This window comes from Marmota marmota, unplaced genomic scaffold (assembly GCF_001458135.2).
Source record: "Marmota marmota marmota unplaced genomic scaffold, marMar, whole genome shotgun sequence".
NCBI classification, from domain to species: Eukaryota; Metazoa; Chordata; class Mammalia; order Rodentia; family Sciuridae; genus Marmota; species Marmota marmota.
In genome coordinates, this window is record NW_025999900.1 from 29300838 (window position 1) to 29327882 (window position 27045).

The 27045-nt window shown below is 34.4% G+C and overlaps 1 long non-coding RNA gene across 1 annotated transcript in view; it reads right to left on the reverse strand.

The window, feature by feature from the left end:
• Window positions 1-1982: 1982 nt before the first annotated feature.
• LOC125615260 overlaps window positions 1983-27045 on the reverse strand; it is a 107079-nt gene continuing 82016 nt past the window's right edge. The window contains exons 3-4 of the long non-coding RNA XR_007345834.1: window positions 17192-17430; window positions 1983-2502 (exon numbers count right to left, since the gene is read on the reverse strand). This is a non-coding gene — a long non-coding RNA (uncharacterized LOC125615260). The remainder of the gene's footprint in view (window positions 2503-17191; window positions 17431-27045) is intronic.

Genomic DNA, 27045 nt, shown 5'->3' on the forward strand with positions numbered 1-27045 from the left:
GCTACAATGGAATTAGTGCTGGGCACATGAGTAGCACAAGCACACAGGAGGGAAACATTGTTTTCTTTTGGGAGGTTGGAGAAGGCCTCCCAGAGAAGTCTTGAAAAATGAGCATAGGAGTTGGCCAGGCTGATGGAAATGAAAGGCTAAAATAAAATGATTAATTATATCCCTACACACACACACACACACACACACACACGATTTACAATATTAGAAATGTGAAAATGAATATCATTATGATAAATAGATTACTGGTATTATATAAAAACAGTTTAAAACACATCAGTAAATTTGAACAGAATAACAGCTGTGGAAGAAATTTAAAATGTTATCAAAGACATACAACTACAAAAGGCTGTTGATGAAAATAATTTTATATGTGCATTATATTTAATTTCTATAACACCAGTGTGTGCTAGATTGTTTCACTTATTTTTGAGCATAGAAAAAATAGAGCTTCCCATTTCAATTTATTGAAGAAGTAAAATATTGCAAATAGCAAAATGCCAAACATTTATTTTCACACAAAACTTTATAAACAAATATTATTTATATATAATCAACAAGGTAGACTATAAAATTATATTCCATGCTATCTTAAAAGATTATTTCATATTGAAAAAGTATAGTTTATTCTAGGTATCATAGGATTGCTAAATTCCAGAAATAGATGGATATGATGAGGCAATATTTATAGTGGTTCTAGGGATCTGGAACTTGACTTCTGGCTGGAAATCCTGATTATGCCCCTTAAACATGTGACCTCTTGTGGCTAGCTTCCTCATTTCCAAGTCAACCACAATGATATGGCATGCCTCAGTGAGTTCATAAATGTGAAATATTCAGTTATGCCTGGCACATAGGAAAACATAAGCATTGGCTATTATTTTTACCTGGAAACATATGGCAAAACCCACATGATTATATGAAATGCACCTGACAAAATTTAGCTATTCCTTACAAATCAGGATGTATTTTGTCTGATGACAATCCTGATAAATTAAATCTTAATAAATTTTGTCCATAGGCAAAATAGGAATAATTAACGTATCCGTTTCAAATGTTTAAAATATTTGTCAAAAATATCAAATATTTGAAATCATATTAAATTCTGGAATATTAAATACTTTCCTCTTCAGTTTGTACCAAGACAAGATATTCATTACTATCACTTGTATTTAATATCTCTGGAGGTTCAGGTGAATTCAATAAGATTTAAAATTTAAAAAATGGGATAATTATCAAGGAATAATAAAATATACTATTTTTTTCAGTTGATATGAAAGAAATTTACTTAAAATATGTGACAGATTTCAAAAAACAATTTCTATGAAGTTGAAGGAAACTTTATTTATATCGGTAAAAATTCATTAGAGCAAGAGCAAAAATCCCAACCACATTACATCAAAACTATGAAATAAACAGGAATAAATTTTGATAGAATGACATAATATATTAAAATAAATATATAAATCTATGTGTTTACATATATACCTACACATATATACCTATATACATGATATATGCATTCATGTGTGTATTACTCCAAATACATATGAAGTATATGATGATTGGTCTAAGTAAATAGATAAGTAGGATTTCAAATCCATAAGAAAAGTACAGCTTTTCTGCCTAATGGTCTGGGAAGAATTAGCACCCATTTGAAACAAAATGAAGAACTTAGATTTCCTACTTCACTGTATGCTTACAGTTCTGAATACAGTACATATATAAGTATTTTTGTATACAGTATTAGAAATAAATGTAATTTTTTTTACAATGGTAGAGGATTAATTTCATTCCCCAGTACCTCCCCTTTCCCTCTCCTCCTCTCTTCCATCTTATGCTGTGCATGTATGAATATGTCACAACAAATTCCACCAATATGTATAATTATAATGCACCAGTAAAATTTCTTAAAAATTAAGTGAAAAAAAAAGACTACAGAGGATTCAGGGAAGATTTTTAATTTGCTTTCAAAGTGAAGTTTATTTTGTAAATATAAAGGATAGAGCCACAAAAGAGGGTTTGGAATACTGGCAAGAATGAGAATAATAAAAGGAATCAAGTCCTCAAGGAGACATGAAGTGAACTGACACATGAAGGTGAAAACACCAGGGTTGTGATATTCCCTCATCTGTAGCCACAAAGTTGGGACACTTCATGTACAGTTGCATTTTAGGTTGTGAGCTTAAAACAATGAACAAGGGATATTTTTTATGTATGCAAACTAAATATTATAGATGAAAATCATTGCTTGTCCACAGAGGAATAGGAAAGTCATAAATGTTGACACATCTACACAAGAAGAGCACTAGATCTACAAGTGCTTTCTCGCATATTTATCTATGGTCCAAGGTAGGAAATAACCAGAGGGATGTACAATGTCTTCTGCTCCTGTCCATAAATTCATCTGACCATTCTTTCAAGCATTTCCTGATTTCTCCATTTTCCAGATGCTCCTTGGCTTACAATGTGTGATGTACTGGTAAATCTCCACTGTAAGGTGAAAATATAAAAAGTCAAAAATGTATTTCATAACTTAACCTACTGAACAACATAGCTTAGTCTAGCCTGCCTGAAACATGATCAGAACACTTAGATGAGCCTTCAGTTAGGCAAAATCATCCAAACACAAGCCCATTTTATAATGAAATATTGACCATTGCATGAAACTTATTGAGCGCTGTACTGAAAGTGAAAACAGAATGGTTATGTGTGCTCACCATTAACATACATAGCGGAAAGCACCCTGAGCCTGAGGAATGTTTGAAGTGTTGAAGTAAAAGTAATTGCCAACTATGGGGATGCCACAGCAGCAGTCAGTCATCTTCTAGGTCAGCAATCTCTCTCTTCTAGGAGGCTTGGAAATAGCTTGCTGAAGGCACTTGTGGATGATGTAGCAGGCCTAGTATTCTTCAGCAAGATACCACATTTTGACTGTACAGTTTCCTTTGTTTCTTGTTTATATTACATATATCTCTATAGAAACCAAGAGTATCCTACCTTGGCCTCTAGTTTTTCTGTCTCTCGTCGTTTATGCCCATTTCTTCCGAGTCTATAGTTGTAAATACTGACACCAGGTTCTTTGTTATGAACTTTCTTGGTTTCTTGGATGTATGTTTTTACTCTGCCTCAATTTGTTTTTCTTCTTTTTCCTTCTTTTCTCCAACTTGATGGGCTCTTCCCTGGAAAGCTGTTCAGTCTCAATGCCAATCAGGTCTGAATATCCTCCTCATCTATGTCCAATTGTAGCATTACTATCTTCTTATTTATTCTTTAATCAAAAGCAACATCTTTGTTAAAACCTTTGAATATGAGCACACGCATCTTCAAAACTTTCTTCTAAATGCATTTCTTCCATGCGTTGCTGTGTGACTTCTCAAGATGTAGCAATTTAGATACCATTCAGTATGTTAAATCTTTCCAGAATTCTTAGTCTGCTTGGTTACTTTCAATAATTACATCACCCTTTCAATGTGGTTGAATGAGGTGATTGGACCTTTGTCCATTGTTTGAATGAGAGGGCCAATACATAACTGATATATCAGAGGCTTTTCACCTATAAGTATTGTATGCTCTGGGCACTTAAAAAAATCACCAGAATCTTTAATAGATCTGGTTTTGCCCAAATATTCTCTTGCCTGTGGAATAAATGGTTCAAAAACCCATCTTTAAAGAACACTGATGGTATGCAGGGTTTCTTGTCATGGCAATAACAAACAGGAAGTACAGGCATGCTCACATTTTTGAATGCTCTGGGGTTCTCCAAGTGGCAGATTAGAAAAGGCTTTAATTAGAAGCCTGCAACATTGCCACCTAAAAGCAGTATTGCATAGTCTTTGACAGTCTTGAGTCCTGGTGTCTTGTAATGTTGATAAATACAAGCTTGTTTCATTGACAGTAAATTTGATTCCAGAAGTATTTCTCACCAACAATTATCCTATTCAGTCCTTCTGTGCCTCAGTGTTGACATCTACTGTCTCAGTGATGACCTTCACCTTATAAAAGTTATGATGGTTTTTGAAGTGTTGTAACCATGGATGACTTGGTGTAAACATTTGCATATACATAGGATCATCAATGAGCTCTTTTGGCATATCTGAAAGACCTCTTGGCTTAGTCTGCTTTATCAGAAGGCCAAGCAGTATGTAATTCTTTCTGTATATGCTCTTTCATCCATATCATGAGGAATTTTTTCATATCATGGGTGGGTCCAGCTTTTTTCTTTATTATGGCAATGGATTTGAATGATGTGTTTGATTTCACTGCATTAGTGATTTATTTCTTATATTTTAGTATGATTGATATCATTGATTTCAAAAGTCCTAAGTCATGTGTGACGGTCATTACTGCCATCTTCATGCTGGGCAGTTATTGAGTTTCAACTCAAGAGTAAGTCCTTCTTCTTTGTCTTATCACCAGAAGCAGGAAACACAGATGAGTCTGTTTTGTAGTCTTGATGGGATGAAGAAACATAAAAGACCATATCCAACAACAACAACAGCAACAATAACACAAAACACTGCAGAGCATCAAGAGCATCAGTTGTTCACCGTTATGAGTGCTCACGTAGCTGAGTGGAAGCTATGGCTCAGTGCCACTGCCCAGCATCCTGAAGAAGTATCTTACTTACCACATATCATTAGCTGGGGGAAAGAGTTCCAAATTTGAAATATGGCTTCCACTGAATACACATCACTTTTGCACCATCATAAATATCATAAGTCAAATCTGAGCTTCCAGCATATATGGACACATCAAACCAGAGTCTCTTTGAAAAGAAATGTTTACTATTTCCCAAATATTTTAGGAGCCTCTTGTGGAGACTGAACTACAGAGTCAAAACTACCTTAGTACCAATGAGTTTAGATAAAACTCTTGATGAATTCTCTATTAATTTGAAACTTATTTTCTATTTATAGCATAAATTTTCTTTTTTTCCTCCTTTCTTTTATAAGCCAGAGAGGTAGCCAGCTGATTTCTTTTGGGACAAAATAGCTGGAAGAAAAATAGGCGCTGTTAAGCTAAAACCTTCTATGCCAAGTTGTAAACTACAGCAAATTTTCATGGTTGAGTGGAAAAAAAGTCCTGAAAGACCAGGCTTATAATGGAAGTGCTGACAAAACCAGCTCTAGCAGCACAAACGGCAGGACCATTACCAGGCCCTTAGGGTGGACTAGTTGATATCATTTGCACTTTAAGCAGTTTAGGTGTTAAATTGCATGCAATTGCACAGTGTGATAAAACACCCTTCAAAGATATGAAATAATCCCTCCTTTTTCCTGCACTATTTTCTTACAGGAAATCTTAACTCATAAATGGTAGTATTGGGTAATTTGTTTCTAGTAAAATGCAGCATAATCCATTTAGTTACAATGCTTATCCCATTCCAGTGGCAAAATGTAACAGGTGTAGGGTGTATTCAATAGACAGTGAGCCTAATTTCACAGGTCTGGGTTTAGATTTAGATTTTCATTCTTATTATTCTTTTCCTGATTTTTAATGGCAATTTAAAACCATTTGGCCCAAAGAAAATAGGAAAGTAGCCAGAAGTGGATTTTGTGTGTGTGTGTGTGTGTGTGTGTGTGTAAAACTTAATGTAACAATTCATCTGTAATCTATCCTTTTCTAAGATTGAGAAGACAATTAAAATAATCTGCTCAATTCTGGGATATACATGGTTTGCTTGCTCCGTTTTACTCCTTAAAGTTATTTTGCGTAATTCAGTAAGCAACAGCTATCATTGGATCAATCTGAAAACTTCAGTAAAAATTATTTTAGGGTTTTTGTGGAGATTTCTTGGTAGTAGCTGGAGTTTGATAAGATTTTCTGACACTGTCAGAAAGTTTATGGACACTGTCAACCTTGAAGTAATCAAATATAGACATGTTAAAGTTTTAGCTCTTTATGGAAACCCTGATTAGTTTTAAAATATATTTTAGACTATCTTTTGAAAATAAATAATAGTATTATTTGATCGACTCCTGTCAGGAAAAAAATAGATAAAAAATCTTTTGTAGAATTAGAGAAAATAGGGAGTTATAAGAATCAAAGAAAATGATTTATTATAAAGATAGGAATTTACTACATTTTCACAAATAGGGTTACTTGTTAGTAACTTATGTTAATCTCTTTTGGAGAAGGAGTTGAAAACCGTGTTCTTACTATAATATATCTTTAAGTAATTTATAGATCAGAGATTGAGACCATAGATCAATAATGCTATAAACATTGATAGCAAAACTGAAAATCAAAATCTTAAAAGCCACATGTAGCAGGTGGATGCTTTTTTTATGAATGGATTCCAAGTGAATAAGACATGATTGTTTACATATATCACTTTCTAGGTAGCTATGTGAACTGCAGGTACTCAGAAATAACAACTCTCTCAACTCAGTGGGCTGTGTTAAGGAGCCACAGGGAATCAAGAACAATTGCTAGTGCTGATTGAACCACAAATGCATGGACACTGCAAAAAAAAAAAATGTTGCAACAAAATTTTCAAAAATTTTAGAGACATTTGTGTATCCATGAAAGTACTCCAACGAACTTAAGCTAAGCATCATGGCTGGAGAAATGCTGTGATCTTTAAATGATATTCTCTTGTTAATTGGTCTATGCAGGAAGATTGCCTCAGAGAAAGTTACCCTGGCTTGAATGCAGGTGCTTGTACATTTCATGTGTGCATAATTAGGTTGGTTGATCGCTGAGCATGAGTGCCTGTAACTATTGTTTTAGATGAGGCTGTGAATATTCTTCAACTCAACAGTCTGAGTCATCATGAAGCTTTGACAACCTCCTTCAGGTAACCATGTTCACTGCATGTATATATCCTTCCAGGTTCTTTCTATTTATTTGCACACAGGGGAGTTCTACCACTGAGCTACAACTCCACTCCTTTAATTTTTTTTTTTTTTTATCTTGAGACAGGGTCTTGCTAAATTCCCCAGGCTGGCCTTGAATTTGTCATTCTATAGCCTCGGCCTCCTGAGTCACTGGGATTATAAGCATGTGCCACCGAGCTCAACTAGGAGGGAACTTTTAAAGTGTCATCCAAGTTAGATTGTTCTTATTTTGTTTAAATGTTAGACATCTTTATGATTATGATTCGGTTTTTATAGCATTAGACTTGTGATTAAGGTTAGCAGTCTTTGAAATAGAACATTTTTGCAAGATTTCTTGGCTGATAACTCTCCTTTTTTTTTTTTGGCCTTGTACCAAGTGGGTTTTTCAATTTGAACAATAAATTGTTATATCTTTACTTAGAGAAATTCCATTTTAAAAAATTGATTTTTCTGTTTCATCTTTCTAGAAAATAATATATGCATATATATAAACTCTGTAATATATGTAAGAATATATACATACACATTTATATATACATACATATAAACAATCTGGCACTATCATTTTCCCCCTAATCTTTATTACTTCATTCTTCTGTTAAGTATATATATATGTCTGATTTTCTTCACAGTATTGTAAAATTTGGTATATTTTCCCCTTAGTTTTAGAATTTATTTTTGAAATGAAGATAACATTTTTTTTTACTGTAGTATATGAATTAAATTAGAATATAAAATTAGTGCTTACTAAGTTCTACTTGTTATTGAATTGTGGCAAGAGAATGTGTTCTATAAATGTTCTATCTTTTGGAAATCATTGAAGCTTATTTTATTTCCTAGTGGGTAAATTTTTCTCTGAATCTTTAGAAAACAATTTTGCTTTTCAATTTGGTGTAGAGTTCTCTCTGTATATATGTTTTCTGAGAACATTTATAAATTGTTCTTTCAGTTGTGGTCATGTCAAACTTTAAGCTGTGTCACCCCATAATCAGAGTTTTACCAAATTATTTTCATATTGCTGTGGTGTTTTGATTTATATATTTCAATGACACATTTACTGATGCATAAAAGCTCCTGTCTGTGTTATCTTTAAAAATTTTAACCTTAGAAGGTAATTCTCCCTCCTTTTCTCCATTTAATGATTGTAAGTGGAATTCTGTTTTATCTCTTACGAGTATTTGTGCTGTAAATCTTAAGCTTCCAGATCTGCTCTCTACCCTTTACTATTCTATTCTGTTTCTGGTTGCTCATTTGTACGGGCCATAGAAAGGTGTTTACTTTTTTTTTGGACTAAGGAAAAGCCCTGCAGGAAATAGAGAGTAAACTGAACTGAGTTCCCTATTGCACAGGCTCCGTGCTTGTAGAGTTGTTCTGTAATTGCAGGTCTGACTGAAGGTCACAGCTCCTGTCAAATGCACCTATCCTTGTAGCCTCTGAGTTCCTGTATAATTCCCTCCTATTATCCATTAGGAGGCAATAATGATTTCCTACTATAACTAGTACTAGTTATACTACTCCCTTTCCACTATTTATAAATTATTCCTTTATTAAACTGTCTTCAAACTATCCTTTGAATATGCCAAATATATAATGCCAGGACACTTACTGAAAAATTATTTTCAGGCACATTTCTTCATTATTTTTATTAGCCTGATATGTTTTTAAATTTTCATTTATTCAGAATCACTCTGTGTAATTTTAAACATTTATTTAGAAAACAACATTTATAGATTTTTCTTTTTTGTTTAGTCAAGTGGAATATTTGGTCCTTTAAAAGAAGTTTTTCGTCCATCTATACATATTATGAACCCTGATATATATTTTTGTTAATCTTTTGTTTTTGCATTATTCTTGTTATTTATCATTTATTTAATTGTGACTTTTATGAAGTAGTATTAGTCAGCTTTTCTCCACTGTGACAAAAATCACCTGAGAAAAATAATTTCAAGGAGGGAAGTTTTATTTTGGATCATGGTTTCAGATGTATCTGCACTATCAGATACATCCATCACTGGCTGGATCCATTGTTTCTTGGCTGGGGCAAAACAGTCCATCATGGCAGAAAGGCAGGATGGAGGAGAGTCATGTACGTGGGGGTCAACAAACAGAAAGTGAGAGAGGGAGAGAGGAAGAGGTCAGGAACAAAAGAGAGTACCCAAGGTCATATCCCCAAGGATCATTCCCTTCACTCTTTCCCACTTCCTACAGTTTCTACCATCTATATCAACAAATTAATCCATTGATGAAGTCAGACGCCCAGGGTCCAATCACATCCCAGAAGCTTCATCTCTGAACATTTCTGTATTGGGGACCAAGGCTTCAACACATGAACCTTTGGGGGACACTTCATATTCAAACCATAGCAATCATCATTCTAACTTTGTTCCTTTTTTAAAAAAACAAAACAAAACATTGAAGATGGTCACATTCTCACAAAATATATACAATATGATTCTATTTGTATAATTTCCAAAATACAAGCAAAACTAAAGTATACTTTAGGGATACTTTAGTTTCAGTAAGCACTGAAAGCACTTACTCAGTTTGAAATTCTTTAGTCCTAGTTCCTAATTTTTTTCTCAGTAAAAATTAATATTGTAAGTTTTGAAAAAATACTTTCTTCATAATATAATGAATGGGTTACAATAGACTAATTAAAGTTATTGCCCAGGTTCAAGAATTATTTTATTTATTGATTCAGCACATATTATCAAATGCCGACTGTGTGCAAGGTACTGGCATACATCAATGAACAAATCAGACAAAAATCTGCCCTGGAGCATTATACTCAAGGAGTGGAAGGAACAAAAGTTGTATGCATAATGAATAAAACATTCTTCTTTGGTTTCTTCTTCCATTATGCTATTCTAAATTACTTGTTTTGGGTTATGAGTGATTCTTGCTTTTTTTAGACCTTATTTTACTTGATATCTTCTGAGGTGTTCAAAATGACTGACACTACCTTTCTTTGTATAAGTTCTAATTCTCTTACCTCCTGTGACTACAATAACCCGACTGTTTCTTCTTTATTCTTCATGAATTTCTGTACCTTTTTCTAGAATTTAACTGAAGTTTTATTTCAGGGATAAGATTTTGTCTCTCTTCTTTTCTTTCTCTACCAGCTCAGAGACCTCACTTATTCACATGATTCAAATGATCACTTCTGCATAACATTTTCTAATCTCTGTTGCCAGATTTCCACTAAAAAATTTTGTCTTAATTGATCATTTTCTCCTTCAAATTGCTGTTTACCCTCTATTTTGCCAATTCTATCCTCATTCAGTCCTTCAACAAGGCTCAATATAATAATAATGCAATGATAATAAAAATAATGATAATAATTAATTCTTATTGAACTCTTTCTGATTCCAAGGGTTGTTTTAAGCACCTCAGATTCACTTCTCACAGAACCCTGTGAGGTAGGTAAGTTTATTTTTATTATTACAAACATAGAGAGAAGTGTAAATTTTCCAAATAGTCTCAGAATCTACAACATCTCTTATCTTTATCCAGGTCAACCACCAAACTCACTAAATCCACATTTCTAAGATTTCCTTTCATTATATTAAACTCTTAAATGTTTAACTGAGTGTATATTGCACATTTGCTCATAATAGTAATAATAATAATATCTATCATCCATTGAAGCTTTATTATTTGTGCTAAGAACCATTTAAGAATGTAAGCCAAAAATTTAAATATGCATATATTAGCAAGTTTCTTTTATTTTTTTAGTATTTAAATAAGTGTTTATTTTTAGAATAGTCTTAGATTTATAGAAAATTTGCAAAAGTAGTACAGATTTCCCATATACCCCACATCCATTTTCCTATATTTTTAACAACTTTCATTACTATTATACAACTGTTACAACTAGTAAATTAAATTTGGTACATTACTATAAATTAAACTCTATATTTTATTATTGTTAGCTAAGATTCATCTGATTTTATTAATTCCTCTCTATAGGCCTTTCTTTGTTCCATGTGTTCTAAGTGAAAAAAATAAATATGGAAATTATATTTTCCTGTAATGCCCTATATCCCACACTAATTTATTATAGGAGGCCTTTCTTCCTCCCTCCCTCTTTTCTTCCTTCCATCCTTCCACTCTTTAGTATGTTCACAGTGTATGAACAACACAGTGTGTGGGTAGTATATCTGAATATTGCTTTAGGTCACTATCAGATACATTCTTCACATTTAAACATATGCCTTTCACTATTTTATAGGATGGGAATTAGACATAAATGATAAGTAGTTGACATCCATGACTGGAATTGGTATTACCCTTTTTCAAAGTGAGTTCCAAGAAATATTCAATTGATTTAATGGCTATCTCTTTCACATTTTCAAGATTCAGCATGTTGGTGCCTTCACTTATATCGTAACTTGCACCCACAAGATTTATTGTCAGGTAAACTGGATACTAGTGAAGTGATGAAACGTCAACTAGGAGCAGCATTGTCACTTGTTATGTCTGTGTCTTTCTTTGAATGAACTAGATATTAAAGATTAGAATCATTTAAGTTCAGGGTTTTGGTGTAATAGCCATTTGAAAATGATATGACACAGGAAAATTTAAAGTTTTAAATAGCAAGCATTTAAATAGGATGATGAAATCTTGTATCATCCCAGTTCACCACACCCCTAAAAAGCATCCCTTCTTCCAATGTATCCACACTGCTTATCTGTTAGTCAATTAGTCTCAGTAATCAGACCAAGTGTCACAGTACTTGTAATTGTGTAGCTCTTATTTTATTTCATTCTGACCTCTATGCACAAGAGTACCCATGCTGGCCATTGAATATGCCAAAGATATTCCACAAGGCAGTTTTTTTTTTTTTTTTTTTTTTTTGTCCTGGGGATTGAACTCAGGGGCGCACAACCACTGAACCACATCTCCAGCCCTATTTTGTATTTTATAGACAGGGTCTCACTGAGTTGCTTAGCACCTTGCTTTTGCTGAGGTGGGAGATCTTTCTGTCTCAGCCTCCTGAGCTGCTGGGATTATAGGCATGTGCCACTATACCCAGCCACAAGGCAGTTTTTTTTTTTTAAGCCAAAGGGTGAAAGTTCTTGACTCAATGAAGAAAGATAATAACTGCATGCTGAGGGTGCTAAGGTCTACAGTAAGAATGAAATTGTGAAGGAGGAAAAAAACTTCATGCTAGTGTTGTTGTTGCACCTAAAACTGCAAAAGTTATTGCCATAGTGTGTAATAATTACATAATTACAGGGGTGGTGGGATGTAATTCAGTGGTGGGGTGTGTGCTTAGCTTGTGCAAGGCCCTGAATTCAATATCCAGCACCAATGATTTTTTTTTTAAAAGATGATAAAGGCATTAAATTATAGGATTTGTGACCCTCAGTGGTTTCAATTGTCTATTAGGGGTCTTGGAATGTGTCCCCTGCAGGTGAGGGGGAGTTACTTGATTATATTTCAAGGGTTGTTTTCATGTATATAAAATAAATTTGGTCTAAATATTCTTTGAACATCAGCAATGCCCTCTGTTATGTGTTTACCATAATCTGCGTTCTGCAGATCCATGTTCACACAGATGGAGAAGAATTCCTTTGAAATATACATTTCAGTGAGTGTGAAGTCTTCTCACTTGTCTCCCCTGACCTTTAAGCCATGAAGGCAAGTTTATTTCTTGTTCAGCCAGAATGACAGGAGACAACTTTTGTCTGTTTGTGTGTTTCCAAAGATCAAATCCCAGAGCTGTCCCAGGACACATCTGAATGCCAGTTTTGCTCTGCAAACATCTATTATAATTTCAACATTTTCTGGAATGAATGGCCTGGAATCTGGTTAGACAAATCTCTGGTGATTATAAAACACAATAGTTGGGTGGGAAGGAGGGGTCAGAATTTTTTCCTTTTTTCCTCTGATCAACTCTGTATCCACTCTTTCCACAATTCCCCTCTCAGAGAGGAGGCTTAGCTGCAGTCTCATTGTGTAGAGAGTGGGGCACTGAGTGGCAAGGAGCCTGCACAGTTTCCCATCTCTGTTCTTCCTTCACTTCGGGTCCCATCACCTTTCTCCCTTTCCTTCTCCCTCTTCTTTCCTCTCCTTCTCTCCTCTCATTTCTCCTTTTTATCCTGTCTTTTGTCCCTGCTTCATTCTTCACCCCCCCCCCAGCTTTGTGCATTCACTAAACAGATAGGAGGCTTTCCTTGGGGCCAGATTCCTCCTCTTCTTTTTCTCTTTTCACCTTAGTTTACTGGCCATTGCTTTGAATTCTTATAAAACCAGGCAGGATGGTCCTGCCAAGATTCAGGTGGAGAATGAATAGAGCTGTCTGGAAGGAGGAGGGCTTTCCTCATATGCATTGCAACTCAGATTTCCAGTTCTGTACATTGGGGGAATTGGGTGCTGGCACAACTATTATAAAAGTGGCCTTTGATTTCCATTTTGACATTATTTGTTTCCCATAGCTCCATGGGTGACACACTATGAGGACCAGTGATTGGTTCTAGTACTCCAGAACATAGTCCTGTCAAATTTCTGCAAAGCCTCACCTCCGTTAACACTGGGATGGCTCAACTTGGTCCCAGTGATCCTAGAGGGAGATTGGGAGTGAGCCAGTCTGTGGGTTTTGAAAGAAGCACTTCACTGTGTTCTGATTCTGTATCATTCTTTGAACATATACTTAGTGTCTCTGCCTTGTGGGGAAAGCCCAAGCAGAGACTCTGAGAACAGACTTGTCACAGCACCTCCCTCTCTTATTTTATTACCCTGAGAATGCCATTCCTCCCACCAAGGAAAAGTGTGATTGCTTGCATATGCCATCTGCTTACAAACCCCTGTGAGCTGAAATTCTCCCCCAAAAGGTTTATGTAAGCCCCCTGTGAACTCAAACCACTATGTTTTGCTCAGCTCAAATAAACATCGAAAAAGTATCTAAGCATTTGAACTTATAATAACATATTTATCCCAACACATGAGGCTACTCATCATTGGTGTATGTGTAATATATAATTGCAGCATGCAGAAAACAAACAGCTCTCGATCAGAGAAGTCTCTGGATCCCACGGGGCACTAATCATCTACCAAAAATAGAGATGGTTGGGGAAAATAACTTATAATTGCATTGGCAATCCACTATTAAAGTATAATTTCATGTTGTTTTCATTTCCAGCAAATAAGTAATATAAAAACTGATTTGAAAAATTGCTCATTGCACTTAGTAGCAGACTCAAACATGAAATCTAAAAATTGAGTATGTATACATATTTTGCTAACTGTGCATTTAAAAAATCAAGGAAAAAATATGCACAACACACACATATATGTAAGTGAACTTATACTCTTAATTTATAAATAAAATTTGGCTTTTAATCTTATAAAATTTAAATAATGTCCTTCAAAATATAAACTTATACTCTTATGAATAAACATTATGAATATATTTATCTACAATTTCTTTTTTAAAAAATATTTATATTTATAAAGACCTGGTTTCACTATATTTTTTCAAGATGGAGAAATTACATTTAATTCTATTTGCAGATATGAAGCATGGGATTTCAGGCCTGAAATTATATAATAATAATTGAACCTGGAATTGTTTGAACCCAAGAATTTATATTAATGAAAATTATATAGGCATAATCAAAGAAGAGTAAAAAAATAGATATTATAAGACAAAGAAACATAAAAGAAGTTTAAAATAATGAACGGTCAAATGCCCATGACTGAAGGGTTTGTCCCTATTTCTCCTTGTTACTGTTTCTTGAAAATCTGTTCATAAAATAGGTCAGGGCTGTAGTACTCTAGGGAATTAATCCATCGTTTCTAAAATATGATCTATGTAAATCTCATTTAAAAAATATATTTAATATCTAGTTAATTGAAAAGATCAACAACAACAACAACAGAAAACACCATAAGATTTTAAACACAGCAGAATGAAAGGTATCTTGTAAAATTAATATAATAACCATGGTAATAAATAACTAGAAATAAAACATATTTTTCCAACTTTTGATAAAACTTCATGAAAAAGGAGACAAGGGTTTTTATGAGGGTGGGACATTGAGTCTGTATATAGCTGGTAATCTCTCCCCACTGCAATATTGTCACTGCATATGTTTGATGGGCCTTTTGCTGCCATAACATGCTGAATGGAAGGAGTACTCATCTTTCAAAATTTATAAGGCAGCCTTACTTTCAAGTTGCTGAGTTGAATTACTAGAAAAACATTTTGCAGAAGCATTCACCTGAAGCAGGAGTTTCAATACAGTTGACCCATAGGTCAAAAGAGAGATTCAACCATGACTCCAAAAGTGTATAACCCAGAAGAAGGCAACACTTTTGGGGCACAAGTTGCACCGTGTATTGGTTTGCTTTACTGGTTGAAAGAAAAATAAACTCCCAAGAATCTTGTCTCTGGAATTTACTGTTAGTTCGTCAACTGGCTGGGGCAGTGGCTACTAAGCAGTCAGTCTTATTGATGAACTGAGCAGGGCTTCCAATGAGTAGTACCTTGGGAAGGTATCTTACTAAAATTAATATTGCTTTAGAGGTGACAATACATCAGTTAGTCTATAGTTGAGTATGAAAAATATAGAGGGAATCCCGCAGAAGTCCAATGGGGTAGAGAAAAATCTAAGACAGTTAGTTGTGTGGGTTTTATATAACATGTAACCTTTTAAAATAAAGTGATCTGCATTGGCTCATGTAGACTGTGGGAAGGTTTGGCAAGGAACACTTTGGGTATATTCAAGTCTGTATAAATGACTCTCAATGTGTCATCTGAAAGCTGTTAGGATTGAAAAAGGCACTGGAACCAATTCTTTCTTTTGTCTCCAGGAGGATTCGAACAGCCCACTCTCCTGGACTCAGAGCAAAGTCTTTTCACACCTCTCTCAAAGATACTGCTGCAGAAAGCCTGCTCTGGGCCATATGTAAGAGGCAGCAAGTGCAGAGACAGCTGGGCTGGTGGTGCATCCCCCAAAGGCGTTTAAAGGGCAGAGGCAAATCCATGGGTCACTCTACCTACTCACACTTTGCAGACTTCTGCTGCTCACCATGCCACATTTGATTATGCTCACAGACGTGAAGAAAACTTTTTAAAGCAAAGCATCATTACCACACAGGGAATGCTGTCCATGAATTTGAAGTTCTCAAAATTTTAATTATGCATAAAATTACTCGAAAGCTCAAATGAAAAAATAAACTATTTCAAAAATTGGAGAGTGCTAAATGTAAGATATTATGTAGCTGATATTTTAAAAAAATCAGTCTTGAGGGATGGAGTTGTAACTCAAAGGTAGATCTAAAAGGGAGTGAGGGCTAGTGGGGAAAGCAGGTATCAAACCATTCAATTCTTTGAAAAATAATCTATCTAGAAATATTTCAGAAAATAAAGGAAAAAAGCAAAATGAATCTGGACACTGCCACTTAAGTGTCTGTGTTCTCACAAGCTCACCCGACTAAAAAGGTGAGCATCCGTGTTCCCACCTGCAGGAAACTCGGGGTGGTTGAGGAGCTAGAATGGAGTATCAGGTCTTAGAGCAATTAGCTGAAAGTATCCAATGTCTGAAGAGATGGGTGTTTCACCAATTTTATAGTAACAGTCTCACATCAAATGTTAAACAGAATTGTATATATTTCTAGTTTCTTTTTTAAATGTCAGAATTTTGTGTTACTGTAACTTCATAATTTCTCTCTCATTAAATATCCTTCACTGAGATTCAGAAAAAAAAATTCCCCAAACAACTATATTCAAACACATTTTAAAGACTTTGGATGCATATAAGCTTACTTTTCAGAAATATTATATTCCTATAAACTCAAGATTTATTTCCTTAAGTATTTATCAACCTTGAATACTATACTACCTAAAAAAATACAAACTTTAATCAGTCAAAATGCTACCTAAATTTTGTTTTAAATTTCATTTCTTTTATTCTTGAATTAAATATTGTTAATTTATATTCATTTACAAACTTGCTACTTATAGATCTGAATATAAGAGTTCCAGTGGAAATTCTGTAACTCTCACACTCAGTGACATCCCATTGTTGATAAATTATATGATGTAATCCAAGTTATTAACATTGCAACTCACTTATCAACAATAGTGTTTAGTATTTATTGAGTGCTAGCTATGGTCATCCACTAAGGACTTTCATACATCACAGGTTAAATCTACCTTGTCTGCTCTCTGGTTGATTGACCACTTCTCAGCTCTCCTGCCTTGCCTTTTCTGAAGTCCCCTGCTTTTCTGATTCAGCTCCCCTGAATATGATTCTGTCTGCCACTTCACTGAATCTAAAGGATGCAAACCATCGCCTGATTAGCAAATTAAAATGTCATTTTAGATATCTGACCTTTCTCCATAGATATTCCTGAAGATGAACAGTTGTTTAAAAAGGATTTGAAAGGCTGAGTCACTTTTTTTCTCTTGCCTTTGATGACTTCACAACTTCCTGATTTCTCTTTTGGGTAGATAGTGGCTTTTTCACTCCATTCTCCTGGGCTCTTCGTCCTGCCATCTAAATGAGATGGGAATGTCCCAGAGATCCATCATGGCTCCCCTGCTTGCCGTCTGTCTTCTTTCCAAGGGACTCTGTCATAGAATGTGAGCACCATAAAGGTCAAGGTAAATGTTTAACAGCAAAACCCTAGATTGCTACAACTAGGAGTGATATTTGATAGTTCAGATATAGAATACATCTCAGGTCAATAACCTATGTAAAATGGTGATGATTTTATACCTAGTATTCAACATGAAAGTTATTTTCCAGAAATCACCATGGATAAAAAAAAATATCTTAAATCCTATATCTTATAAGTGGCAAAATAAAAACATTACAGGTTTAGAAAATTATACACTTATCTATTGATAAAGGCCTTTAAATGAAATCAATGCAATTTTAGATCAAAAACCTATGAAATCTCTGTAATTCATATTACTCCTCTGTTATAAGTAAAAAGCAGTGGTTCAGCTCACACTGCTACTGCATATGGACAATGTGATGCAGAATTTCTGAACATTACAGGTTCCTTCAGCTGTTCTTCATATAGCCTGGCTTACAGCTGCTTCACCATCATAGTGATGCACTGCTCCAGATTGGCTTCATCATTTTAAAATATGGCATTGAAGTAGAACACAATTTTGATGGTTACTTTTGTGTCCACTTGGCTGAGCCATGGTGCCCAAATCTGTGGTCAAACAGTATTCTGGATATTTCTGTGTTGGTGTTTTTAGATAAGACTAACTTATAAATCAATGGATTTTGAATAAAGCAGATTGCTCACCATTATGTGAGTCTCATCCAATCCCTTGAAGAGCTGATTAGAACACAAGGCTAATATTCCCAAAACAACAGGAAATTCTGCCATCAGGCAGCCTGCAGAATGCAGCATTAGCTCTTCCTTGATCTTCAGCATGCCAACCCACCCTATATATTTAGACTTGCCAGCTCCATAATCACGAGTCAATTACTTACACGAAGTCTCTTTTTAAATACACATCCTGTTGGTGCTATTTGTTCTGTAAGCACAGAACACCACAGAGAAAATATACCTACTCACAAATAAAATTAAATCAACAACTACATAAAAGGAAAAACCAAATGTAAACCTGGAAACCTGAGTGGGAAGTGCTGGGGTAAAGAGAAGAGAAAAGAAGATTACAATTGCTTTTCTGATTAGTACATTATTTAACCTATACCTAAGCTTACAAAAAAAAAAAAAAAAAACCCTCCTCCTTTAGAATCAAGTTAAAAAACAAATCAAGTGACATACTCCTGGAATACTGAGTCACCATGTTCCGTGCACCTGTCCAAAAAGCATTTTTAATCCATTCTGCATTGTGGATAAAATGTATCTATGTTGTAAAATAATGTCTTTGTCTGATGCCATTATTTCCAAATGCCATGCTCTGCTTGCCATAACTACCTCCCAAGCCAACAGATGACCCTATTGCCCCAAACTGAAGTTGATTTTCAGGTCCCTTCCACTCAGCCTGTTAACTAAGCCTTGCTCTGTCATATATATGATATATTATGTCCCATCCCTTACTCTAAATAAATGTAATATGTACATGCAAAAAAAAAAAGGTCAAGGTATTTTATCTGAAAATTTGTTAGTTTTACATTCTTCGCACCCAGAACAGTAGCTAGCTCACATTAGGTGTTCAATTACTATTTGTTGAACAAATGAATGAGGAATGACTTTAGTCTCAAAGAGCAAGAATCATCTACATGTTGATAACTTTCAAATGATAACCTCATGCTGGAATACTTCAGCTGTGAGCTGCAAACCAGTATTTTAGACCAGCACCAACTCCTCTACCACCACCAGGATATTAGAAGGATTTCCAGTTTATCAAATCTAAAGATAATTCTTGACAACTCTTATTTGTCTATTTTCCAGTCTTCCTTACCTTATGACATAGGTGCTCAAATGAAAAAGAAAGTATCTGTCTTTGGTTCCTTAGCTCATAATTCAACCCATCAGCAAATCTCTTTAGTACAATTTCTAGTACATCCCAAATCTTTTCATCTTTCACTGTCTTTGCTGAATGACCCTGATCTTGCATCTGGACTAAAAGAGTCTTCGCATCCACTTTCACAGGTACCTCTTCATCTTAATCCACATAGAACCCTGATGGGGCATTTTAAAAATGCCATCTCACTATTTAAGGCTTTCTTACAATTTTTCACTGCCTTGAAAATATAACCAGATCTTCTTACCAAGATAATAATAAGATTACAATTATCTTTAATATCATCTCAGGATGAGTACTGGATCAGAATATGTCAAAAATCTGCAGGATTTGAAAGTTTTCCAGTGGAAGGTAGTAATTCCCTTCCATAATAGCCAATGGCCACACAGTCAGATATTCTAATTCCAGATTTCATTTCCTAAAAGTTTTTGCTTTGTGAACAAGTGGGTGTGGATAGAGTGCAGTTCGTTGCTGTAAGGACACATGCTAAAGTGCAACTTGCTATAAATGAATTCATCAGTACTTTCCTACTTAAGGTGAATGCTTGAAGTAAATATTGTATTTCGTACTTAAGTACATAAATACTTAGGAAAACTGCAGCATCAGAAATGACCACAGGCTGTTGCTATTTACTCACAATTTGGAGAATAGGAAACATACCTCATTGTAGATTATTTTTAGACTGTTATTTCACTGGTGTATGTTGAATACATTATAACACATTATATATTATGTATATAGATCTTTATGAACATACACATATTTCTCAACTTTAGACCTATTTCATGTTTGTTTCTTTCCGTCTGGGAGAAACAATAAAACTGTTTTACTTTAATGTGCAAGTACTCTAGAATAAAATAGTATAGACTACGTGAATTTGCTTTTTCCTTGTTGGTTAACTATTTAAAAATATACTGTAATATTTTTTCTTAAACTTTCATAATGTTGCATTCATTTTAAATAGTCTTCACTATTTTTGAAAAAAAATATAGGCATATTGTCTAGGTGTATATAACGACATTTATATATATTCCTATGCTATATTTTTAAAGACTTCTCAAATCCTAACATTTATAATGTCTTACTGTTGTCTGCCTTGTTACTTAATGATAGACCAATATTCACATTGAAAGTGTCAGTCTCATCAAACATTTCAGGCTTATTGTCTCCAGAATTCTTTTAGAATTTAACATATTTGTAAGAAAGAACTAAAGATTTTTTTTAAAAAAAATTACTAATCAATTCACTAATCAAGACTGTCCACTTCACATTTTATAGAGATAAACTACCATTTTTTTAGAACTCAGTATCATCTGTTTTTACTCTCTGATATTAATATGAAAATAAACTTCCTTTTGTGTTTGATATATCTTTTCTAGATGTACCCAGCTATTTAAAAGGGTTTAAAGGAAAACTTTTGATTTGTTGTTAATTTGAATGTCTTTTGAAATCAAACCCTTAATTTCCTTTTATATCTGACAATCTTCTAGTCTTTTTGAAATCTTTGGTTAAGAAGTGCCCATTAAAATAGCTTGTCATTAATTTCATAGCAACTAATAGGTTTACATTTTACATAATCACTAAAACAAATTGTAAGAAATAGTTATAAGAGATAAGAATTTAAAATTTTTTTTTAGTTGTCAATGGACCTTTATTTTATTTATTGATGTGTAGTGCTGAGAATCGAAACTGGTGCCTCACACATGCCAGGCAAGCGCTCTGCTACTGAGCCACAACCCCAGCCCAAGAAATAAGAATTTTTTAAAAGTAGAGGAATATCTACTGCCAATGTACAATTTATCACTTAAATTCCAAAAGCATATTTGATTGTTGTGACAATGATGACTCAAGCTTCATATTAAATGTAAGAGCATTGAACTGCAGGTTCTGTAGAAGGCTGATAAGGTGTTATGTTGTGAAGGCCATGAGTTTGCACACCCTAGTATGAAGCAAAACATTAAAGGAAAAAAATATCCTTAGTAGGAATTCTTAAATTGTCATCAGTTACTTCCTTTTTTGCCATCTTCATGCTTAATGAAACTAATGGAAAATAGTGACACATGTATGTAAGAGAAAAGAAAAAAGTTTTTGTGCAAAAACAATGTATTTAGAAGTTTAACAATGTATAAGAAATTTTCTTTTTTCCTAACAATGTAGTTTTCCTTTTTTATTGAAATTTAACTGACAAAAATTTCATCTGTTTAAGGTATGAAAGATATATCTTGAATATTTATATTCATATTTATAAAAAATACATGTGCTGTAAATATATGCAATATATTTGGTTTTATGCATATATTCTTAATATACATTTATATAAATATATACAGATATATAAATTAATATCAAACATGAAAATATAAACATATAGATGCATAAAAGTATATACATTCATTATAATAGTTATAATGTCTCATGTGGTATTTGTGAAAAGTCATTATATTATCCATCCTGAAGTATCAGAATAATTCATTGATTTATAAATTAATGAAATTCTAGGTGTTAAATTCTAAGGTATAAATTACTCTTTCAAGATGTCCTTGATTCCTAAGTCAAAATTTCTGATTCCTGTCCATTTACAATGCTAAAGTTTAATTTGTACTAAGCACCATACTTGGCATGTAGTAACAAATTTATAGTTTGGCACCATGAGTGTACATTTAAATACTCTCCCCTTCACAAATGAGGATACCAAGAATAGGCGAATAATTCACCAGGATTAGGAATCCAAACTTTCCAGCCCTAGTGCTGACTCTTCACTGCAACACCATGTGACAAACAATATCTTATTTCCTAGCTTAAGACCAGTCTCACCATTTATTAATTATTATAACAATGAGTAAAATAAGTATTGGGTGGGATATCTGACCCAGGAATCAGATTCAGGGTTCACCGATGCAAGGTACTGTGGGAATACTGATCATCCTTTATTTGGAAGGTGGCCATAGCCATCAGCCTACCCTATCTTGTCCCTATCAACCCTATTAGCTCCCCTTAGCCCCTTTCTTAGGCCCTTTTTATATACAGATCAAAGAAGGCACACTACCAGTAGGTTATGTAAAGGGGGCTAACAGGGGTTAATGGAGACAAAACGGGAGCTGGCTGATGGCTATGACCTCTGAATAAAAGATGATCAATATTCCCACTGTGCCTCCCATCTTCTTCCATCTGCTAAACCCCAAATCTATTTGCTGGGTCAGAGCTTCCACATGACGACTGGTGTATTCAGCAAGATGTTCTGCAGGGTAGAGATGTCTCAACCTGGTGGATGGGAGGGACCAATGGCCACTGAGCAGCATGTAGCACTTGGTTACCAAGGTCCTATTAGGATGGACTCCTGTATAGAGTTGGGATATGGTGAATGGTTTTCCTGTAAATACAGAGAATTTTTCTGATTGCCCTGTGGTGAACATGGAAAAATGGAGTGAACTGAGAACTGAGTTATGGAGCCCAGGCACCAACCTGTGGCCAAGAACAAAGATGGCAGTGATGGTTCAGGTAAAACAGAGAAAAGACCTGAGATGCTGCATGCTGACATCATTGCAGATGATTCCAATGGGTAGGTTGTATGGTGAGAAATCCTAAAGGAGCAGATTGTTGGGGCAGGCCCAAAATGTTTGTAGTTAAGCTTCCTCACTGAGACTTCTAGCAGGCTCTTATGTTTTCACCGTATAGTCAGGGCTGGGAACTGGCTGTTATGGTTAGTCAGGCCAGTAAAACTCTGATCCAGTGTATATACTCAAGGTCATAAACATTAATTTGTGAGTATGTGCCCTCCCCATATGAGACCTGTTGTGTGTATCCTTCTTTCTTTGACCTACATATAAGAAGGGCCTATGGAAAAGACTCAGGGTAAAATGGGCTAATGGGAGTTAATGAGGACAAAACAGGGTCAAAATGAGGACTAAATGGAACTTGCCGGGAGACAAAGCTGAAGTTGGAGGCTGGAGGCTGTGGCCACCACTGAATAAATAATGACCAGTCTCCCCACTGTGCTTTGCATCTTCTTCCACCTGATGATCCCTGAATCTGTTTCCTGGATCAGAGCCCCTGCATAACAATAAGTAAGATAAAGTTTTATCATATAATTCACTTGACAAAATCCTCTGTTAATAGTCTTAATAAGTAATAGGTATTTGTTTGCTTGGAGCAAGATTCTGGAAGGATGTAAAGATGGACGATCTTTTTCTAGCTATGCAGAGGGGAAGATACTCACAAATAGTGTTATAGAACCAATATAATGATAATGAGGGATAATCATGAAAATTCCAATTTTAGGTTGTTAAAAAGATAAAGAATCTGACATAAAAATTGAGATGATATTCTGTTATGGTTTAGAAATTAGATGTCCCCCAAAAGCTCGTGAGCGAGACAATGCAAGAAAGCTTAGAGGTGAAATGATTGGGTTATGAAAGCCTTAACCCAATCAGTGCTTTAATTCTCTGATAGGAATTAACTGGCTGGTAACCTTAGGTAGATATTGTGTGACTAAAGGAGGTGGGTCCATGGGGGCCAGCATTTGGGGTTTATATTTTGTCCTTGTTATATGGAGCTCTCTCTCCCTGCTTCTTGGTGGTTTTGTCCTGACCTGCCTTCCTCTATCACACCTTTCCACCACAATATTCTGCCTCACTTCAAGCCCTGAGGAATTAATTCAGTCATTTATGGACTGAGACCTCTGAAACTCTGAGCCCCGAAATAAACCTTTCCTCCTCTAATTGTTCTTGTCAAGTCTTTTGTTAGCAGCAATGTAAAAACTGACTAAAACACGTGTGCATTGGACATCAATCAGAATATTTTAAAAGCAAGAACAAATACAACAAGAATAAGAAAAAAAAATTAAGTCAATTGATTCTTATTTATTTTCCAAATGATGGGCAGTTAATCTGAAGATGGCTTCTATCCCTGTTCTTGAATGCCTCCACATAAATACACAAAGAAAAATGAAAATTCCAATTATTTAAGATGAATCATGGCAATCTCTTATCAGGTAGAATGAGTGTAGTAGTATTTCTAAATGGAGATGATAATAGAGACAACCATAGGGTTTAGGCATAGACTAAGTACATGTATGGCACCTAATCAGTGCCATCTAATTTAATGCTGTTATTGTTTTCAATGAGAGTCTTTAAGTTTAACACACTCTTAGGACATGAAGGAAGTCATACTGGATTCTACATAGAAAGAGCTCTCCTGTACATAGAGATACTATCTTCAAGATTAAACTTTCTTTAAGGAGCAGCTTTTGAGCTACTCAAATCTCAGAAAATGTGTTTGAATGAAAATGTAAAATTACACATCAAAGTGTATGGCAGAAAATATTTTACTCCAAAACTTTAAGAGTAAGACAACTACCTCAATCATGAAGAAACTGTAGTTTTATAACTTTTAAATGTTTGGCCTTGAAATATACCCAAATCAGCAGCTAAACTAGTATAATTTAGTAGATAAACCCATTTCTAGAAAATGTAAAGAAATCAATGTACTGTGTTAGACTGTTAATATTGGCAACATTAATTTTTGTTTTACTAGAACTGATTTCGTAAATTGGAAATGTTTGAATAGCTATTATTGTCTGGCTTTTCAGAGAAACATATGCAGTTATGGAGGCCACGGATCCTATGATCTGCAATCCACAAGCTGGAGAATCAGAAAATCTGATGGCATATTTCAATCTAAGTATGATGGTCTCTGAATAGGAGGGCTGATGGTGAAATTCCTGATCTTAAGACCAAGTGTACAAGAACTAGGATACCAATATCCAAAGGCAGAAAATATGGATATTTTAGGTCAAGAACAAAGGGTGAATTTGCCCTTCCTTCACATTTTTGTTCTATTTGGTCCAATCTATATTGGTGAGAGGATATTATTTACTTAGACTACTGTTTTAAAAAGAATCTCTTCTGGAAAAACTGCTACATATATACCGAAAAACAATATTTTGCTAGTTATCTTAACATCCCATTTATTAAAGAACCAAGCCCATTCCTGTTGACATGTGGAACTGGCCATCTTGGTTATAATGAGACAAGGAAATGCAAAAATTTGTGATGGCCATCATTATACAAAGTACATGTATGAAGACTTGAATTGGGTGTCAACACACCTTATATACAAACAGATATATTAAAAATTGTGGTATATATGTGTATTAAGAATTGTAATGCAAAAAAGTACACGTTTAATGGCATAAATTGATATGAACATAATTTATATAAAGAGATATGAAAAATTATGCTATATACATGTAATAAGGATTATAATGCATTCCACTGTTGTCATGTATTTAAAAAAATAATAAAATCAATTTAAAAACCCCCAAACAAAGAAAATAATTTAGAGAGCCAGAAACGAGGCAATTCAGTTAACTCCATGGCTGTTCAAGTGTGGCTACTTAAATATTTGAGGAAATGGGTATAGGTCTCATTGTAGAAATGATTTTAGGAGAGGAATAAATGTAATACTGTTAAAAAATTGGTACCATTGAAAATTTCCTAGTATGTCACCTGGAGAATCAAGATTACTCAAAATGTCTTTGTCTTCTTTCTCTCTTGATTGAATTGTTCCCCTCCTAAAGGACAGAACTGTAATTAATCAAGAAGTGTTTTCTATAGTGACATTAATAAGATGATATAAAGTTCCCTAGTGCTGTTGTTTGGATATTATGTATGTCCCCTGAAATTTCATGTGCTGGAAGATGGTTCCCAGCACATGTTAGGGATGGTGATGGGGGTGAGCTCACCACAACGAATGTGGATCTTGGTGGCTGCACTGCTTGTTAAATGATTTGCTACATTCCTGGGCTTAGGATAAAACCTAAAGTTGCAAAGATTATAATAGTCATGGATTTAGAGACCACTTCTGAACTACTCAGAATTTCTAGACAAGATTATGACTGAATGACATTTTTGACAGAACAAGAATGCAAAATCTGGAATAAATATTCAATGCACAGACACCAATGTATGACCAAAAGAAACAAGGACAATTAGAAAAATATGAAATCACTAAATGGACAAAATAAGTACCAATGAGTGACCCTAAAGAGAGGTACTGTTTGAACTCTGTGACATGAATCCAAAATAACTCTTTCAAAGAAGATTTGTTAAATTCAATAAAATACTAAGAAATTACTCAGATTTATCAGATAAATTTAACAGATATATTTATATGTGTGTGTAAACAGAAATTTTAGAATTGAAAAATACAATGAATGAAATGAAAATGCAATAGAGGTTATCAATAACAGAATTGATCAAGTAGGAGAAAGAATCTATAAACTTAAATCAAAGGAGAAAAAAATGAAAAAAAAATCTTGCAGGGTTTATGAGACAACATCAAAACAGTAAATATTAGTCTATGGTGTGTGTGTGTGTGTGTGTGTGTGAGAGAGAGAGAGAGAGAGAGAGAGAGAGAGAGAGAAGATAAAGAACTGAAAATCATATTAAAAAATAATAGAAAAAAACATTCCAAACCTGGGGGAAAATATGCATATTTTGGTACAAGACAGTTAAAGTTTTCCAATCAGATCTAATCTAAATTTGCCTGTTCTAATACACAATCAAACCACGAAATATCAAAGACAAAGAGAAGATCTTGAAAGAAGCAAGGGAAAATAAGCAAATAATGTACAAAATACTTCCAAAATGACTCATAGCAGGTTTTTCTGCAGTAACCTTAGAGTCCAGAAGAGAGTAGGATGATGTATTTGAAATGCTGAAGGAAAAAACT